Here is a 17,817-nt window from a genome sequence, read left to right as displayed (position 1 = left end):
AGCGACCAGAATGGTGACTGGTCTGCAAACCATGTCCTATGAGGAACGGTTGCAGGATTTGGGAATGTTTAGCTTGCAAAAAAGAAGACTGAGAGGAGACTTAATAGCTGTCTACAAATATGTCAAGGGCTGTCACATTGTAGAAGGATCATCTTTATTCTCATTTGCACAAGGAAAGACTAGAAGCAATGGGATGAAACTAAATGGGAGGAGACACAGATTAGATATTAGAAAAAACTTTTTGACAGTTAGGGTGATTAATGAGTGGAACAGGCTGCCACGAGAGGTGGTGAGTTCCCCTTCAATGGACGTCTTCAAACAGAGGCTGGACAGACATCTGTCTGAGATGATCTAGTGAATCCTGCTTTGAGCAGGGGGTTGGACCAGATGACCCAGGAGGTCCCTTCCAACTCTACCATTCTATGATTCTATGATTCTATGACGCAGAAAAGGTGAACGGATGGACTCTACATGCCTGGTTCCCACCGAGAAGCATGGAGGAGGAGGTGTGATGGTGTGGGGGGGCTTTGCTGGTGACACTGTTGGGGATTTATTCAAAATTGAAGGCATACTGAACCAGCATGGCTACCACAGCATCTTGCAGCGGCATGCTATTCCATCCGGTTTGCGTTTAGTTGGACCATCATTTATTTTTCAACAGGACAATGACCCCAAACACACCTCCAGGCTGTGTAAGGGCTATTTGACCAAGAAAGAGAGTGATGGGGTGCTACGCCAGATGACCTGGCCTACACAGATGGTTTGGGGTGAGCTGGACCGCAGAGTGAAGGCAAAAGGGCCAACAAGTGCTAAGCATCTCTGGGAACTCCTTCAAGATTGTTGGAAGACCATTTCCGGTGACTACCTCTTGAAGCTCATCAAGAGAATGCCAAGAGTGTGCAAAGCAGTCGTCAAAGCAAAAGGTGGCTACTTTGAAGAACCTAGAATATAAGACATATTTTCAGTTGTTTCACACTTTTTTGTTAAGTATATAATTCCACATGTGTTAATTCATAGTTTTGATGCCTTCAGTGTGAATGTACAATTTTCAAAGTCATGAAATTACAGAAAAATGTTTACATGAGAAGGTGTGTCCAAACTTTTGGTCTGTACTGTACATACATACATACATACATATATACATACACTTTTATGTATACCCCTTTTCACATGTAAAGTGCCTGGAGTAATTGGCAGGCGCTATAATAATAAATTGCGGTAACCCATACATGACACCACATTTCCCCCATTAGTTCAGTGGTAAGACACATCTTCCGTCACAGTTACATTTGCAGCTCAGCTTTTCCATGCTCCCAAGTGGTAAATCTGTAAAATGACGCTATAGTTCATCCAATATCACTGCATAATCAGGGAGATTTAAAAGTCAGGTGTCTGGAAAAGCTGGGTGATGATGACAACCTATTTAGCCGGGTTCTCTAGTTTCCGCCCACACTCCAAAGACATCCTGATAGGGAATCTAGATTGTGAGCCCCAATGGGGACAGTGCCAATAATGTCTGTAAAGAGCTGCGGAATTAATGGCGCTATATAAGTGAGTAAAATAAGTAAATGAATAAATCCTGAATGGTAAAGGAAGGAAACTACAGGTATCAGCATGCCTAGTTAGCCTGTGACTTTCAATGGTTACAGAACTGACCTTGAAATATTAGGGCAATGTAGCTGAACCAAGGCGGGCATTACTATAACTTCCATCATACGTCAACATTTTATGGTCCAATTTTGCAATCTAACAAAAACCCACAAATGTCTGAACGCCACGGTATACTATAAACACATATATCCCAACCAATGCCATAGAATTAATTAAACCAGTGCAAACCGTGTGAGATTAGGCATCAGGAGGTGTCACACTATCATGATGGGTGAGTATAGAATCTATATAGTCCATCTGAATTACCTTTCATTTGGATTAACACCTTTTTATTAAGAGTCCTATATCTACTAATATGCACTTTCTAGATGAACCAATCATTTATTATAGTTTTGACACGATGTTCCCGCACCTTTGATTATTTTAATGATGTCTTTGTGATCGTTACTTTTAATTACCTTTTGTAGATGTAATAAGATCTGATTATTTTTGGATACTTTTTCTTTGATTTGTTTCATTCATTCATTCTAGGGTATTGGAAGGACTGTATAAATGTAGCAATCTGACTGTAATGCAGTCACCGGCATCCATGATTGTTGCTTCCCCCTCACAAGTTTTACCAGTTTACCTCTGAAACACAAATCTTTACATAACGCTGTTAAAAAAAAGAAAAAAGCAGAAGAAACTAAAACCACAACAGCAACAAAAAAACGGTGTCAGGAAGCTGAATTCTGCATAAGGGCGGCGTCCCCGGAACGGAAAACTCGTATTTATAAACAAGTGGTTGTTTTGACAACTAAAAACCCATCAGTCTGTATAGGAAACGTGGCCACAGATACGAGCGTGGGAGACCAACTGTGGCCGAGACCACTACGGTCAAGGGAGTGGTGAATGTGCAAGTGCAAATGATACACATTGACAAGCACAGGCACTGACTAGTCATGAATAGCAAGTCCTACTGAATACACAAGTAATGCTGCCATACTGTGCACCCTAGTAATGCTGCCACACTGTGCACCCTAGTAATGCTGCCACACTGTGCACCCTAGTAATGCTGCCACACTGTGCACCCTAGTAATGCTGCCACACTGTGCACCCTAGTAATGCTGCCACACTGTGCACCCTAGTAATGCTACCACACTGTGCACCCTAGTAAAGCTGCCACACTGTGCACCCTAGTAATGCTGCCATACTGTGCACCCCAGTAATGCTGCCACACTGTGCACCCTAGTAATGCTGCCACACTGTGCACCCTAGTAATGCTGCCATACTGTGCACCCTAGTAATGCTGCCATACTGTGCACCCTAGTAATACTGCCAAACTGTGCACCCTAGTAATGCTACTACACTGTGCACCCTAGTAAAGCTGCCACACTACACTCTAGTAATGCTGCCACACTGTGCTCCCTAGTAATGCTGCCACACTGTGCACCCTAGTAATGCTGCCACACTGTGCACCCTAGTAATGCTGCCACACTGTGCACCCTAGTAAAGCTGCCACACTGTGCACCCTAGTAATGCTGCCACACTACACTCTAGTAATGCTGCCACACTGTGCTCCCTAGTAATGCTGCCACACTGTGCACCCTAGTAATGCTGCCACACTGTGCACCCTAGTAAAGCTGCCACACTGTGCACCCTAGTAATGCTGCCATACTGTGCACCCCAGTAATGCTGCCACACTGTGCACCCTAGTAATGCTGCCACACTGTGCACCCTAGTAATGCTGCCATACTGTGCACCCTAGTAATGCTGCCATACTGTGCACCCTAGTAATACTGCCAAACTGTGCACCCTAGTAATGCTACTACACTGTGCACCCTAGTAAAGCTGCCACACTACACTCTAGTAATGCTGCCACACTGTGCTCCCTAGTAATGCTGCCACACTGTGCACCCTAGTAATGCTGCCACACTGTGCACCCTAGTAATGCTGCCACACTGTGCACCCTAGTAATGCTGCCACGCTGTGCACCCTAGTAATGCTGCCACACTGTGCACCCTAGTAATGCTGCCACACTGTGCACCCTAGTAATGCTGCCACACTGTGCACCCTAGTAATGCTGCCACACTGTGCACCCTAGTAATGCTGCCACACTGTGCACCCTAGTAATGCTACCACACTGTGCACCCTAGTAAAGCTGCCACACTGTGCACCCTAGTAATGCTGCCATACTGTGCACCCCAGTAATGCTGCCACACTGTGCACCCTAGTAATGCTGCCACACTGTGCACCCTAGTAATGCTGCCATACTGTGCACCCTAGTAATGCTGCCATACTGTGCACCCTAGTAATACTGCCAAACTGTGCACCCTAGTAATGCTACTACACTGTGCACCCTAGTAAAGCTGCCACACTACACTCTAGTAATGCTGCCACACTGTGCTCCCTAGTAATGCTGCCACACTGTGCACCCTAGTAATGCTGCCACACTGTGCACCCTAGTAATGCTGCCACACTGTGCACCCTAGTAATGCTGCCACGCTGTGCACCCTAGTAATGCTGCCACACTGTGCACCCTAGTAATGCTGCCACACTGTGCACCCTAGTAATGCTGCCACACTGTGCACCCTAGTAATGTTGCGACACTGTGCATCCTAGCAATTCTGCCACATTGTGCACCCTAGTAATGCTACCACACTGTATTCCTAAGCAATATTTCCATACTGTATACCTAATCATTCTACCCTAGCAATACTACCAGTCTGTATGTACATCTAACCATGCTCAGATACTGTACATTTTAAAAAATGCCACCATTCTGTGCACCCTAATAATACTACCCTGCTATATACAGTGGTGGCCAAAAGTATTGGCACCCCTGCAATTCTGTCAGATAATACTCAGTTTCTTCCTGAAAATGATTGCAATCACAAATTCTTTGGTCTTATTATCTTCATTTAATTTGCTTGCAAGGAAAAAACACAAAAGAGAATTAAGCAAAAATTAAATCATTGATCATTTCACACAAAACTCCAAAAATGGGCCGGACAAAAGTATTGGCACCCTCAGTCTAATACTTGGTTGCACAACCTTTAGCCAAAATAACTGCGAACAACCGCTTCCGGTAACCATCAATGAGTTTCTTACAATGCTCTGCTGGAATTGTAGACCATTCTTCTTTGGCAAACTGCTCCAGGTCCCTGATATTTGAAGGGTGCCTTCTCCAAACTGCCATTTTGAGATCTCTCCACAGGTGTTCTATGGGATTCACGTCTGGACTCATTGCTGGCCACCTTAGAAGTCTCCAGTGCTTTCTCTCAAACCATTTTATAGTGCTTTTGGAAGTGTGTTTTGGGTCATTGTCCTGCTGGAAGACCCATGACCTCTGAGGGAGACCCAGCTTTCTCACACTGGGCCCTACATTATGCTGCAAAATTTGTTGGTTGTCTTCAGACTTCATAATGCCATGCACACGGTCAAGCAGTCCAGTGCCAGAGGCAGCAAAGCAACCCCAAAACATCAGGGAACCTCCGCCATGTTTGACTGTAGGGACCGTGTTCTTTTCTTTGAATGCCTCTTTTTTTTCCTGTACACTCTATGTTGATGCTTTTTGCCAAAAAGCTCTACTTTTGTCTCATCTGACCAGAGAACATTCTTCCAAAACGTTTTAGGCTTTCTCAGGTAAGTTTTGGCAAACTCCAGCCTGGCTTTTTTATGTCTCTGGGTAAGAAGTGGGGTCTTCCTGGGTATCCTACCATACAGTCCCTTTTCATTCAGATGCCGACGGATAGTACGTGTTGACACTGTTGTACCCTCGGACTGCTGGGCAGCTTGAACTTGTTTGGATGTTAGTCGAGGTTCTTTATCCACCATCCGCACAATCTTGCGTTGAAATCTCTCGTCAATTTTTCTTTTCCGTCCACATCTAGGGAGGTTAGCCACAGTGCCATGGGCTTTACACTTCTTGATGACACTGCGCACGGAAGACACAGGAACATTCAGGTCTTTGGAGATGGACTTGTAGCCTTGAGATTGCTCATGCTTCCTCACAATTTGGTTTCTCAAGTCCTCAGACAGTTCTTTGGTCTTCTTTCTTTTCTCCATGCTCAATGTGGTCACACAAGGACACAGGACAGAGGTTGAGTCAACTTTAATCCATGTTAACTGGCTGCAAGTGTGATTTAGTTATTGCCAACACCTGTTAGGTGCCACAGGTAAGTTACAGGTGCTGTTAATTACACCAATTAGAGAAGCATCACATGATTTTTCAAATGGTTCCAATACTTTTGTCCACCCCCTTTTTTAGGTTTGGTGTGGAATTGTATCCAATTTGGCTTTAGGACAATTCTTTTTGTGTTTTTTCATTGAAGACAAATTAAATGAAGATAATAAGACCAAAGAATTTGTGATTGCAATCATTTTCAGGAAGAAACTGAGTATTATCTGACAGAATTCCAGGGGTGCCAATACTTTTGGCCACCACTGTACCTTAGCGATATTGTCATACTATATACCATAGCCAGAGGCAGAGTGTTCATTTAGCAGACATCTATTTCTCCCGACACCTCCATACACATGAGCGTGCGTCTCCACTGAGCGTTTCTGTGTTTTCCACGGGGAGAAAGGAGAAACAAATTTCTCTGCCGGCGGTATATCTTCCCTTAAAAACAATAAACTGATATCATCAGTTGGAAGAGTCAGGAGACCTGTGAACATAAGCAAAGGCAATGTATACTGTAAATCTTAAAAATGCTGCCCTACTGTACACCTGAGCAATGCTGAACCTAGAAATGCTGCCATACTGTATAAATAATACTGCCCTACTGTACACCTGAGTAATGCTGCACCTAGAAATGCCATACTGTATAAATAATACTGCCCTACTGTACACCTGAGTAATGCTGCACCTAGAAATGCTGCCATACTGTATAAATAATACTGCTCTACTGTACACCTGAGTAATGCTGCACCTAGAAATGCTGCCATACTGTATAAATAATACTGCCCTACTGTACACCTGAGCAATGCTGAACCTAGAAATGCTGCCATACTGTATAAATAATACTGCCCTACTGTACACCTGAGTAATGCTGCACCTAGAAATGCCATACTGTATAAATAATACTGCCCTACTGTACACCTGAGTAATGCTGCACCTAGAAATGCTGCCATACTGTATAAATAATACTGCTCTACTGTACACCTGAGTAATGCTGCACCTAGAAATGCTGCCATACTGTATAAATAATACTGCCCTACTGTACACCTGAGCAATGCTGCACCTAGAAATGCTGCCATACTGCATAAATAATACTGCCCTACTGTACACCTGAGTAATGCTGCACCTAGAAATGCTGCCATACTGTATAAATAATACTGCTCTACTGTACACCTGAGCAATGCTGCACCTAGAAATGGTGCCATACTGTATAAATAATACTGCCCTACTGTACACCTGAGCAATGCTGCACCTAGAAATGCTGGCATACTGTATAAATAATACTGCCCTACTGTACACCTGAGCAATGCTGCACCTAGAAATGCTGCCATACTGTATAAATAATGCTGCTCTACTGTACACCTGAGCAATGCTGCACCTAGAAATGCTGCCATACTGTATAAATAATGCTGCTCTACTGTATACCTGAGTAATGCTGCACCTAGAAATGCTGCCATACTGTATAAATAATGCTGCTCTACTGTACACCTGAGCAATGCTGCACCTAGAAATGCTGCCATACTGTATAAATAATACTGCCCTACTGTACACCTGAGCAATGCTGCACCTAGAAATGCTGCCATACTGTATAAATAATACTGCCCTACTGTACACCTAAACACTGTTGTCCTTGAGAAGCCCTAAAAGATGTCACTTTACTGTAAGCCGATGCAATAACACCTTTCTGTAGAACTAAAAAATGACACTACTGTAATAATATGTAATCAATAATATGGCCAAACTGTACAGCTAAACAATACACCTATGCTTACACCTAAGCAATGCTGCCTTGCCATATACTTGGATTATACCATGGTGCTGTACACCCAGAAATGCTGCTACACTTCAAGCATAAAAATGTCACCACAATGTGCACATAAAATACGTCGCCATATGGCGCCCCAATGTATTTAATGCTGAAATTATATCTCTAGATAATTAGTCCTTGGCAATACCGCCATAAGTCATGCACACGCACACACTATCCCACCAGAATCTCCTTGATCTGCTGATGTCATAATAACAAACACAGATTTATTGATGATGTCATTCACTGCTTTCTGCCCCTCCTCTCCTTAAATCCTCTGTGCTGTCACTCTACCTCAGTCTGTGACTAATAACTCACATCCCCATGATGACACCTGCAGATGTGTCCTCACTATCACCATAGATTCAAGAGTAGAGAGCTCACGCATTCCTCTTCTGAAATACTCTGTGCTGCTGTGGATCACAGTCCTATCAGTCTGGACTCATTCTATATCGATCTGTAAAATCCTTTACTACTAGCCCCATTACCTTGTGACACGCAGGTCTGTTGCTGCTTCCCACAAAATTGGCTTACTCTTGTCCTAAAATACTCTGTGCTGCTGTCACGTCACAAAGTTTATTGTATTTCGCCCGGATTGATTGACATGTCATATTACTAGATGCTCTGGGGTCTTGTTTTTCATCTTTTGACGGTTCTATCCGGCTCCTGCCTGGTTTTTACCGCATATGTATCGGGCAGATGCCTGCGCAATGAACGGCCGGCTGTAGTGACTCAACCGCTAGCCCTGACGTGGATGGGTCCAGTCGCCACAGGCTCTCCGCAGACGGCACAGCGGCATTTTCCAGCGAGCTGGTAATTTTATTTGACAGTTTCCACAGATGTTTGTCATTGAAAAACCCTTGTTTGTAACGGTTTGTTACCCGAACACGCAAATATTATCAAAGGGAACTTGGCCATTCATGTTCCAGTGGATAACGACTTCATGAATCCATTTTCAAGAACATGTTCCCCATTGACTCCAGGCAGAATGACAGAAGATATCTTCACTTATTTACCAGTTTGTTTTCATTCTGTGCAGTGTAGAGCAAAAAAGCTTCTAAATGGAAACCATCAACGAGTAGGATGCATTTGCAATCAAAATTTTCCACCCACCCCATCATTCCAATATTGGTTTATTAGCAAAAATGTACAAATTTTCTGTTTGCAATAAACCAATGAAACAAGAACAATGTAAATATTTCAACACTACTGATATAACCAATGGTTTCTCCAAATACAGCCAAAATGCCACTTTTTCTAACTCCAGCAGTCTGAGAATTATTCACCCCTTCACAACCAGTGTCTTTAATGCTTAGTAGAGCCCCGCTGGCTGTTATGACCTGCTCACCCTCTGACTGTTATGACCTGCCCACCCTCTGGCTGTTATGACCTACCCACCCTCTGGCTGTTATGACCTGCCCACCCTCTGGCTGTTATGACCTGCTCACCCTCTGGCTGTTATGACCTGCTCACCCTCTGGCTGTTATGACCTGCTCACCCTCTGGCTGTTATGACCTGCTCACCCTCTGGCTGTTATGGCCTGCTTCCTCTCTGGCTGTTATGCCCTGCTCACCCTCTGGCTGTTATGCCCTGCTCACTCTCTGGCTGTTATGCCCTGCTCACCCTCTGGCTGTTATGACCTGCTCACCCTCTGGCTGTTATGACATGCTCACCCTCTGGCTGTTATGGCCTGCTTCCCCTCTAGCTGTTATGACCAGCTTCACCTCTGGCTGTTACGGCATGCTTCTCCTCTTGCTGTTATGACCAGCTTCCCCTCTGGCTGTTATGGCATGCTTCCCCTCTTGTTGTTATGACCAGCTTCCCCTCTGGCTGTTATGACCAGCTTCCCCTCTGGCTGTTATAACCAGCTTCCCCTCTGGCTGTTATGGCATGCTTCCTCTCTGGCTGTTATGGCATGCTTCCCCTCTTGCTGTTATGACCTGCTTCCCCTCTGGCTGTTATGACCGGCTTCCCTTCTGGCTGTTATGACATGCCTTACATGTAATGTAGAGCCAGACAGCAGCTTCTGGCAGTGTTCCTGGGCAATCTTACCCCTTTCGTCATGACTAATGGCCCCCAAGTCACTAATATTCTTGGGTTGTTATGAGGGAAGTCCAAAAACAGAAGAGATCATTGCCTGTACAAACAAAGATATATTAAGGATACAAAAAGATAGAGTGGCATTGAATGTTCCTAGAGAGAACACCAGCTACTCTACCTGGACGCACCAAGAAGAAGAAGCCATCACCGGCTTCCACCAGGTTCCTGAGGAGGCCGGTGGCCAAATACTCTCCAGTTACTCCAAAAGTCCTGCAGTGAGATTTTGTGACCGCAGGGACTGAGAGTTCAGTTTATACAGTAAGGTAAATACTAAACACTGAATGTCTTCGTACACAAACTCCAAGATGTCACCTCTATTGAGGGAAAAGCACAAGAAATGTCACCTCCATGTTCAAAACCGTAAAAATAAGCCATTGAAGTTCAGGGATTTTGTTCTCTGCAGTGAGTGTCTGTAGGAGGAAAAGGAAGCAAATACTGAAAATAACAGTAGGGGTGGCTCTGTGATGCCTACTGTGAAGAATGATGAAAGCTCATTGATGCCTATAGTGAAGTCTCAGGTATGCCTACACTGATGCACGATGGGGGCTCATTGAAGCCTAAAGTGAAACATGGCTGTGGCTCAGTGATGCCCATAGTGAAGAATGGTGGGGACTTGGTGATGCCTACAGTAAAGCATTGTGATGGCTTTGTAATGCCTACAGTGAAGCATGGTGGTGGCTCCGTGATGCCTACAGTGAAGAAAGTCAGAAGCTCATTGATGACTATAGTAAGGCATAACAGAGGCTCTGAGACACCTACAATAAAGAATGGTCTTGGTTGACAGTGTAACATGTCTGTGGCTCTGTGATGCCTACTTTGAAGAATGGCAGAAGCTCATTGATGACTACAGTAAAGCATAACTAGAGCTAAGAGAGGCCTACAGTAAAGCATGGTGTTTGTTTAGTGATGCCTACAGTGAAGAATGGTAGAAGCTCATTGATGCCTACAGTGAAGCATTGAGATGACTCAGTGATACCAACAGTAAAGTATAGAGATGGCTCGGTGATGCCTACAGTGAAGCATGGATGGTGGCTTAGTGATGTCTACATTGAATTTCAGCACATGCACATGCGGATTATCATTGGGGAACATGGCAGACCTTCTACCAAGTGTTTTTAAGCGTTTCTGCAGCAGAATTGCCGCTGCGGAAACGCTTAAAAAACGCATAGTGGGCACACAGCCTTAAAGAGGATGCAGCTACAGTATCGGTTCAACATCAGCACAGAGCTTGCTCAGGAACGGCAGCAGGCAGGTGTCAGTGCATTTGCACAATCAGTGATGTGAATGTTTTTTTAGGTTGCCTGGTGTGAATTAGGGCAGCAAAGAAGCCACTTCTCTCCAAGAAAAACATCAAGGACAGACTGACATTCTGAAGGACGATCATGTATTGACCTTCAAAAGACTGGGATAAAGTTATTTTCTCTGATGAAGCTTCTTCAGACTGTTTGGGGCATCTAGAAGAATGATTGTCCAGAAAAGAGGAGGTAACGCTGCCATGAGTCCTGTGTCTGCCAACAATAAAGCATTCAGAGACCACTCGTGTGGGGGCTTCTCATCCATGGAGGAGGCTCACTCACAATGTGTGGGGGCTTCTCATCCATGGAGGGGGGTCACTCACAATGTGTGGGGGCTTCTCATCCATGGAGGGGGCTCACTCACAATGTGCGGGGGATTCTCATCCATGGGGGGGGTCACTCACAATGTGTGGGTTCTTCTCATCCATGGAGGGGGTCACTCACAATGTGCGGGGGATTCTTATCCATGGAGGGGATCACTCACAATATGCGGGGGATTCTCATCCATGGAGGAGTCTCACTCACAATGTGCAGGGTCTTCTTATCCATGGAGGGGGGTCACTCACATGTGTAGGGTCTTCTTATCCATGGAGGGGATCACTCACAATATGCGGGGGATTCTCATCCATGGAGGAGTCTCACAATGTGCAGGGTCTTCTTATCCATGGAGGGGGGTCACTCACAATGTGCGGGGGATTCTCATTCATGGAGGGGCTCATTCACAATGTGTGGGGGCTTCTCATCCATGGAGGGGGTCACTCACAATGTGTGGTGGCTTCTCATCTATGGAAGGGGGGCTCACTCACAATGTACAGGGGCTTCTCATCCATGGATGGGCTCACTCACAATGTGCGGGGATTCTCATCCATGGAGGGGGCTCTCTCACAATGTGTGGGGGCTTCTCATCCATGGAGGGGCTCACTCACAATGTGCGGGGGATTCTCATCCATGGAGGGGGTCACTCACAATGTGTGGGGGCTTCTCATCCATGGAGGGGTCACTCACAATGTGCAGGGGATTCTCATCCATGGAGGGGCTCACTCACAATGTGCGGGGGATTCATCCATGGAGGGGGTCACTCACAATGTGCGCGTGATTCTCATCCATGGAGGGGCTCACTCACAATGTGCAGGGGATTCTCATCCATGGAGGGGCTCACTCGCAATGTGCGGGGGATTCTCATCCATGGAGGGGGTCACTCACAATGTGTGGGGTCTTCTCATCCATGGAGGGGGGGCTCACTCAAAATGTGCAGGGGATTCTCATCCATGGAGGGGCTCACTCACAATGTGCGGGGGATTCTCATCCATGGAGGGGGTCACTCACAATGTGTGGGGGCTTCTCATCCATGGAGGGGTCACTCACAATGTGCAGGGGATTCTCATCCATGGAGGGGCTCACTCACAATGTGCGGGGGATTCATCCATGGAGGGGCTCACTCACAATGTGCAGGGGATTCTCATCCATGGAGGGGCTCACTCACAATGTGCGGGGGCTTCTCATCCATGGATGGGCTCACTCACAATGTGCGGGGGCTTCTCATTCATGGAGGAGGCTCACTCACAATGTGCAGGGGCTTCTCATTCATGGAGGAGGCTCACTCACAATGTGCGGGGGCTTCTCATTCATGGAGGAGGCTCACTCACAATGTACGGGGGCTTCTCATTCATGGAGGAGGCTCACTCAGCGGGGGCTTCTCATCCACGGAGAGGGCTCACTTACAATTTTTAGTAAGATCACAGCCATGAATAATGAACTGGATCTAAACCTCCTCCAAGAGCAACTTCTCCCATCATGTAGGACAATGTGGTGATGATGCTTTTTTCAAACATGACGGTGACCACGTCACAAGGCAAAAGTGACAACTAAGTGGCTCGGTGAATAAAACATTGACATTTTGGGTCCACGGCAATGAAACTTTCCGATCTCAGTACCATTGTGAACCTGCGGTCAATCCTGAAAAATCAACAAACAAAAACCCAGAAATTGTGATAAACGCCAAACTCTGATGAGACAGGAACGGGGTCATCAGTCAGGATCTGCCCAAAAGCTGATATCCATTCCGGATGGGATACACCTGAAAAAGACGCCATGTGCACATAGCCAGGGCCGGTTCGAGGTTTTTCTGGGCCCCGGGCGAAATAGTCTCAGTGGCCCCTTTAACACATACCACGATTCATGATGCACAAATACCGCAGAGAAATATATATATATAGTACAATCCAAAGATTTCACTTCTTACATTACATGAGTGATATCTTTTGTAAATTCCACAATAGCTCAGAAACCAGCGAATTGCTCCACACAGTATACTGGCCCCCATATAGCGCTCCGTACAGGATATTGGCCCCCATATAACGCTCCATACGGAATACTGGCCCCCATATAACGTTCCATTCAGAATACTGGCCCCCATATAACGCTCCATACGGAATACTGGCCCCCATTTAACGCTCCATACGGAATACTGGCCCCATCTAATGCTCCATACAGAATACTGACCCCCATATAACGCTCCATAAAGAATACTGGCCCCCATAAAACGCTCCGTACAGGATACTGGCCCCCATATAACACTCCGTACACGATACTGGTCTCCTTATAATGCTCCATACAGGATACTGGCCCCCATATAATGCTCCATGCAGGCTGTTCCCCCCTTATAATGTTCCATGCAGGCTGTTCCCCCCCCTTATAATGCCCCATGCAGGCTGCTCCCCCCATATAATACCCCATGCAGGATGTCACCCCCCATATAATGCCCCATGCAGGATGTCACCCCCCATATAATGCACCATGCAGGATGTCACTCCCATATAATGCCACATGCAGGATGTCACTTCTCCCCCCCATATAATGCCCCATGCAGGATGTCACCCCCCATATAATGCCCCATGCAGGATGTCACTCCCCATATGACCCATGCAGGATGTCACTCCCCCCATATAATGCCCCATGCAGGATGTCCCTTTCCCCCCATATAATGCCCCATGCAGGATGTCCCTTTCCCCCCATATAATGCCCCATGCAGGATGTCCCTTTCCCCCACCATATAATGCCCCATGCAGGATGTCACCCCCCCATATAATGCCCCATGCAGGATGTCCCTTTCCCCCCATATAATGCCCCATGCAGGATGCTCCTTTTGCCCCCATATAGTGCCCCATGCAGGATGTCCCTTGTCCCCCCCCATGTAATGCCCCATGCAGGATGTCACTTGTTCCCGACCATATAATGCCCCATGCAGGATGTCACCCCCATATAATGCCCCATGCTGGATGTCACTCCCCCATAAAATGCCCCATGCAGGATGTCACCCCCCATATAATGCCCCATGCAGGATGTCACCCCCGTCTCTTTAAAATGCCCCATGCAGGATATCACCCCCCCTCTTTATAAAGCCCCATGCAGGATGTTGCCCCCCCATATAATGCCCCATGCAGGATGTCCCTTTCCCCCCATATAATGCCCCATGCAGGATGTTCATTTCCTCCCCATATAATGCCCCATGCAGGATGTCCCTTTACCCCCATATAATGCCCCATGCAGGATGTCCCTTGTCCCCCCCCCCATATAATGCCCCATGCAGGATGTCACCTCCCCCCATATAATGCCCCATGCAGGATGTCACTTGTTCCCCACTATATAATGCCCCATGCAGGATGTCACCCCCCATATAATGCCCCATGCAGGATGTCACCCCCATCTCTTTAAAATGCCCCATGCAGGATGTTACCCCCCATATAATGCCCATGCAGGATGTCCCTTTCCTCCACCATATAATGCCCCTTGCAGGATGTTACCCTCCCATATAATGCCTCATGCAGGATGTCACCCCCCCATATAATGTCCCATGCAGGATGTCACTCCCCCATATAATGCCCCATGCAGGATGTCACCCCCCCATATAATGCCCCATGCAGGATGTTACTCCCCATATAATGCCTCATGCAGGATGTCACCCCCCCATATAATGCCCCATGCAGGATGTCACTCCCCATATAATGCCCCATGCAGGATGTCACTCTCCCATATAATGCCCCATGCAGGATGTCACTCCCCCATATAATGCCCCATGCCTCCAAACATTAAAAAAAAAATCAAATACCTCACTCCTCCTCACCATATAATGCCCCATGCAGGATGTTACCCTCCCATATAATGCCCCATGCAGGATGTTACCCTCCCATATAATGCCCCATGCAGGATGTTACCCTCCCATATAATGCCCCATGCAGGATGTCACCCCCCCATATAATGCCCCATGCAGGATGTCACCCCCCCATATAATGCCCCATGCAGGATGTCACTCCTCCATATAATGCCCCATGCAGGATGTCACTCCCCCACCATATAATGTCCCATGCAGGATGTCACTCCCCCACCATATAATGTCCCATGCAGGATGTCACTCCCCCATATAATGCCCCATGCAGGATGTCACTCCCCCACCATATAGTGCCCCATGCAGGATGTCACCTCCCCCCCATATAATGCCTGATGCAGGATGTCACCTCCCCCCCATATAATGCCCCATGCAGGATGTCACTCCCCCATATAATGCCCATGCAGGATGTCACTCGCTCATATAATGCCCCATGCAGGATGTCACCCTCCCCATATAATTCCCCATGCAGGATGTCACTCCCTCATATAATGCCCCATGCAGGATGTCCACCCCCCCATATAATGCCCCATGCAGGATGTCACTCCCTCATATAATGCCCCATGCAGGATGTCAGCCCCCCATATAATGCCCCATGCAGGATGTCACTCCCTCATATAATGCCCCATGCAGGATGTCACCCCCCCCCATATAATGCCCCATGCAGGATGTCACTCCCTCATATAATGCCCCATGCAGGATGTCACTCCCTCATATAATGCCCCATGCAGGATGTCACCCCCCCCATATAATGCCCCATACAGGATGTCACTCCCTCATATAATGCCCCATGCCTCCAAACATTAAATAAAAATAAAATACTCACCTCGCTTCTCACCTGCTGCCGCTGCTCAGGTCCGGACTCCAGCGTCGCTGGCGTCGTCCCGCTCTGCGCTGCCTGTGATGGCTCAGGGGAGTGCGCGGTGGAAAGACGTCACCGCACCCTCTGACCTAAGACATCACAGGGAGCGCACAGCAGGAAGACAGCGGATCTGTGGAGGCACGGGGAGAGGTAAGTATCCGGCTGCCGGGGCCCTGAGAAAGCGGGGGAGAGGGGCGGGCGCTTCTCCTCTGCCCATAGCCCGGCGGGGTGCCGACCGCGAGTGGGCCCCCCTGCCTGTTCAGGACCCCGGCACTTGCTCGAGTGCTAACGCTGGCCCTGCACATAACCTTGTAGAGTTTCTGATCAAAAAACTCAGTGTGAACATAACCTTACAAAGTCTTTTTTCTGTAGACCAGCCTGGAACCCGACAGAAAAAGCGCAGCAAAACCACTGCAAAAAGTGAACGTAACACACAGCAATGTAAAAACGACTCGGCTGTGTAGTCACTGCAAAAGCTATGTCAAAACCACGAATGAAGCCACTTCAAGAAAAGTCCACCAGCTTTTTCCTGAAGCGACCGCCTAGGTCTGCCAACACGACACCGTGTGGACATAGGCTCAGACTATGATCATATGGAGCTTTCTGGAGGTAGTAAAAACGGGTTTTCAAGTGGAAACCAACGTCAGGAAACACTACTTCTTTTGGAAGTTTTTGTAAGAATATTTTGTTTTCTGAAGCAGTTTTGAAAAGTTTTTCAAGGGTTTTTGTTGCATTTTATTCTTTTTCCTGAAGTGTTTTTTGAAACCTTTTGATTGGACCGCGCCTAGTTTAGAGCATTTTCCATCAGGAGACACTTCAAAGAAGTGACATGCACATTGTTTTTTTCTCAATCTAGAGTCTATCAAAGCCTGAAAAACTCTCTAAAGACTAAACATGTGACCAGCAAAGTGCTTTTACAGTAGTCTTTTCAAGCTTTTTTTTTTTTTAGCTATTTTTCAGGCATTTTTCAGAGCAGACCTGCTCCAAAAGACTCATTAAAAAACTGCACACATCCCAAGTCCTGCATACATTGATGAGCCCGGGCTTTATATTTCATAGGGTGAAGCATCTGATATATTCGACAGGAATGTGATGTCTCTAATCCCTCCATCGTACATCTTCCTCTGGGGAATTCCACAAATGGTCATGTATACCGTTATACTATGGCCAGGAATGCAGGCGTGCATCGGGAGGACAGATCGGAGCATTTACACATAATTAAAGGCACAGTGGGGTCACATACTTTCCAGTGTGCAGTTGTGACCAGAGGTGAGGCTTGCATGGACTTGTAGTCCTTTCCGCAGACTTTCTAGTACATATAAACCACCATTCTATCTGCATAAGTCCTCGTTCTATTGTCCTTTTTTGTTTATCAGATAAATGGACAAAAATTTACCATTTTTCATCAGTTCGTTGGATAAAATTTCCGGCCATTTTTGCTCCACGTGCCTGTTTTCACCATCAACGTGGCATTCATTTTTTCCAAGCTTTTTCTTCTACCCTCGAGGCCCTGTTCTTGCGTGCAAACATGCTGCGTTTTTTTTCTGCAAGAATTTTGTACGAAAATAAGCAATAGCAATTTGCTACAATTGTTGCACTTTTGCATTGTATTTTTTGCGGTATTTTTTTTTTTTGACTGCAGAGCCACTGGAAATCTCCACTAAATGCATTTTATTACATACATTTTTTTTTCAAGCTTATAGGAGAATATTGCAATAAAACAATGTACAGTTCCAAAACTTCTTTACACTCAAAGTGGGAACGAGTTTTTAGGAAATCACATCCACTTCGCTTAACCTATTTAAACAAGACAGA

General features: G+C 46.4%; 1 protein-coding gene and 1 long non-coding RNA gene across 3 annotated transcripts in view; both read left to right on the top strand.

The window, feature by feature from the left end:
* Positions 1-17,817, top strand: part of FAM131B (family with sequence similarity 131 member B) — a 281,063-nt gene that overhangs the window by 19,939 nt on the left and 243,307 nt on the right. The gene's annotated exons all lie outside the window — the stretch shown is intronic.
* On the top strand, positions 10,984-17,191 carry LOC141273212 (uncharacterized). The gene is made up of 2 exons (XR_012322076.1): positions 10,984-11,164; positions 16,375-17,191. It is a non-coding gene; the product is annotated as an uncharacterized lncRNA (long non-coding RNA).

This window comes from Phyllobates terribilis, unplaced genomic scaffold (genome assembly GCF_046119375.1).
Source record: "Phyllobates terribilis strain yellow unplaced genomic scaffold, ASM4611937v1 Scaffold_5__5_contigs__length_657084704, whole genome shotgun sequence".
Taxonomy (NCBI): Eukaryota; Metazoa; Chordata; class Amphibia; order Anura; family Dendrobatidae; genus Phyllobates; species Phyllobates terribilis.
This window is presented reverse-complemented; position numbering and strand designations above follow the sequence as displayed.